A 4,022-nucleotide genomic window follows, 5' to 3' on the forward strand; every position below is an offset into this window, starting at 1 on the left:
GCCTGCGAAAAGTCCCTGGCCGTGACGCTGCGGTGGGCTCGGTGATGACCTCCTTCCTGCCGTCCTGGCGGTCTTGGTCTTGTTGCACCAGAATGGAAACCTTTGGCTGATTCCTCGGGACTTCGCGCCTATGGGTTGCCCGCTCTGCACCGAAGAGTAAACTGGCGCTCTGCGCCCGCTGGCGCCCGCCTGGCGCCCGCCTGGCCTTGGTCGTCATGGCTCACATCAGCTGAGCCTCATGAAGTGCACCTTGCATAGACCTCTCCACCCCTCAGGAGCCAGCCTGAGGAGGCCGATCCCCTCGAGGGTCTTGGTGTCGTCTGCCTCACGAGGCTTGGCCCCTCGCGAGGGTCTTGAGTTGTTGATGCTGAGGCTGGGTCGTACCAGGCCATTGATGGAGCCACGTGGAGGGCCACAGGCAGGCAAGTCTAGATACCCCCATATCCAGAACGCCGACACTGAGTACCAGGTTAGAACCATCACCGACGATGAGTTCATCGTCATCTACACCCGTAGATCTGCGACGGTGGAACCATGCCTTGCTCGCTTCCTACGCATGTTCAAAAGTTTAAAGGATGAGTGGGTCGCTGGGCTAGATGTTGAATACACCATAGTCCTAGAAAGCGAGAAGCTTCTAAAGGAGGCAGGGAAGAAGAAGCCTGCCATGATCCAGGTTTGCGTACATAACATGTGCTTGGTCTACCTCATATGCCATGCCGATGTTAGGTGCCAGGAATTTGAGTTCTTCCTAAAGGACAAAAGAGTGAAATACGTTGATGTAGACTTTACGAATGAAATGAGAGTACTGGGTCAGATAGGCCTCTTTGTAGGCCAGCCCTTTGATCTCTAGAAGGCAAGCCTGGTGTCCTCCTCTCAGCCTTAAATGCTGACTCTGGCAGCAGCCATGATTGATCCTTCGTACGCTCAACTCAAGAAACCTCACCCAAAGTTTCATCTTGCATGGGAGTCGAAGACAATAGATGAAGATCACATCCTGTACGCAACAACAGATGCCTACCTTTGTTTATATATCTACAATGGTTGGATGAAGAAGCAGAGCCTGTGTCCAGTTCAAGCAAAGAAGTGTTAGTGAAGAGGAAGGGGAAGAGGGACGAGGACGAAGTCGAAGACGTGGACTCGGACTCCGAGTAAGGTGGCAGTGCCGTTGCTCATGCTGGTTCTACGGCAGTGTCAAGCGGACTAGTTGCTTAGTTTTATTTCAGGGGTGTGTCGTGTTGAGCCCCCAGTAGAACTATGTTTATGTTCTTTCTCATTATTTGATCTCTTTAGTACGTAAAGTAGTACTAGTATGTCTTACTACTGTTCTTCTTGTAGTTTCTACTACTACTCGTATCTCTGTGTTCCTATTGTACTTAATACGTACTAGTAGTATAATTTGGGTCAGTCGATTTGTGAGAGAAGTTCGACGGAGCGAAGGAAGAAGACGGCAGAGAAGCTACCCCAGTATCTATATTAGGGCGGCAGGGTGCCCATGATCTATCTTATGAGTGTTGGGTGTGGAATGCAGTTCGCCTGAAAATGGTTCGTCCCCGAGGTTAAACGGATGGTGGGCGTGGGGGAATCATGGCGGTGGGAGGCGGTTCAGGGGAGGGCAGGGCAGTGGCGGAGGCGGTTAGGCCTGTGGTGGGCTGGCGGCTCTATGCGTGAGAGAGAAGATGAACAATGCATCAATTTCAAAGGTTGAAGAAGCCCTTCTGGCCATCCATGTTGCATCCAACGGCTCACAAGAGTCAACTGACCCAAATTGTTCATTCAAATTGCAGGATCCATGTGGCATTCAAGGTCTCAAAGGTAGATTCCACGTCCGCACCCGGTTTGCAGGCTCGGCGTGGGCACGACCAGATTCCACTGCGACAGCCACCATGCGCGCCTCCTCTGCACGGACGGAGACGACAATGACACTCTAGCTCCTCCTCGCCGGCGTGCTGGAGGACACACTCGTCCTCCTCTTCATACACTGTGGGTAAAGACGCGGCTCCACCAGCTGCTGGCGTGCTTGGCATCGCAGCGGCATCGCGAGGAGGGACTGTAGACGATGTGAGAGGGCGAGCCTTCGGCTTCATGGCATAGGGATGGCGGGGACATGGTGGTGATGGGCGAGAAATGGTCGACCGGGTCAGGCCAGTGCCGGCATGTGCAACGGCAACGACATATTGATGAGCGCGTGTATGCGAGCTTAGTTTAGTTTTATACAGGGTTGGTCAAACTTAAAAGAGCACCCTACTAGTACACGTAAACATTAGACTGAGGCCTAGTTCAGAAAAAAACATTAGACTAAGGCATCGCTTATACTACCATATTAGTTAGCACAACATCGATACGGAATCATGTGCAAGCGCGTGCATCGTGGCCGCGCAGTTGATTGAACGGCGTGTCACCGTGTCGCACTTGAAGGACATCCATCGAACCTTTTTTTGTGTGTGTGTGAAAACAATCCGCGAATATTACTCTACTTTTTTTCCTGGAAAAGTTCTTCACGCTACAATATTCCCATATATTTGAATTTAGCTTCAGTTCGTGCTTATTTGGATTTGGACGTTTAAGGTGCGCCCTAGTTCTTTTAATATTGATTCTGTGTGTGTGACTGAGAGAGAACACGTGTATGTGTCCATATGTGTGTTGTGGCGAAAGGGCAATATGGAGATAGTGTGCGTGTGATAGAGACATAGAGAGGTGTGAATGTGGAAATGATCATGCATGAGTGAGACATAGAGAGATGTCGATACATCGTGTTTACATGAGAGAATGGTCTTCTATTTGTACTTGTGTGTGTTTGTGCGAGAGAGAGAGAGAGAGGAGCATCCGTAACACAACAACCATCTCTCTTGATTCGTCCGTTCCTTGCACGATCATGTGTAACACATGCATCAACCCACCCATTTTGACACCCTCACCCAGCCCCTGTCCACCTCAAGGCCCGCACATCGCTCTCTATCTCGCACACACAATCTCTTCGTTAAAACCCTATTTAGCATGTAGATTTCCGTCACATACACACACATTCTCTCAATATCTGGCACACACACACACACACACTACACACACACACTCCCCCTACCCAGAGCATAGAATTCATCCGCATCCAAGGTTCTATGGCGACCACTCTCGCTTGTGATTCTCTGCACCCCAGCATGCACACCATCTCAATCTTCAAAGAGGGCATCGAGGAGATCAAAGACGGTGACCACACTGCACTAGAGAATGCAGGGCCATTTGGAAGGAGGATGATGTGACGACGGCTGACTGACTCCTTCCCCCCTCTCTCTCCCGAAAAATTTATCAATCCCTCAACCAACGGGATCCTTCCCCTCTCGTCCATGTTTTTTCAGCTCTCTCATCAAACCCGTTGTATCTTCTCCTTCCACGTGTACAAAATCCAGATGCACACGCATCTCACATATATTACATGTTTCCATCTTTGTCACAGACCTAACTTCTTCATCTCTCTCTCTCTCTCTCTATCTATCTTTTTCCCACCCTATCTGATCCATCTTCGCAAGCTCTCCCTACACATTTCATCCACACATTGGGATGTGTTCAAAAGGTTGCTTTTATAATGGATCATGTAGAGTTATGGTTGGTTTTGTTGCATCCTACAAAGTAATAACTATGAAATGCATTTAGATTTTCATTTTACAGGGATTATGAGTTTGAGCATATTGTGAAGTACTATAGACCTCGTATACAACTTGGAATTCAACAATGATTCTAACTATTGAATTGTATAAACTATTACATTCGAATTCAGTAGCCTAATATATTTATTTGTTTCTGTCACATACACACATTATCTTCATAGGTTTGATTTCTCTCAATATCTGGCTCACACACACACAGACACATACACACACTGCAGACACACTCCCCCTCGCCCGAGCACAAATTCATCCCCATCCAAGGTTATATTGTGATCACTCTTGCTTGTGCTTCTCTGCACCCCAGCATGTGCACCACCTCAATCTTCAAAGAGGGCATCAAGGAGATTGAAGATGGCGACTACA

The sequence above is a fragment of the Triticum aestivum genome, chromosome 2B (assembly GCF_018294505.1).
Source record: "Triticum aestivum cultivar Chinese Spring chromosome 2B, IWGSC CS RefSeq v2.1, whole genome shotgun sequence".
Taxonomy (NCBI): domain Eukaryota; kingdom Viridiplantae; phylum Streptophyta; class Magnoliopsida; order Poales; family Poaceae; genus Triticum; species Triticum aestivum.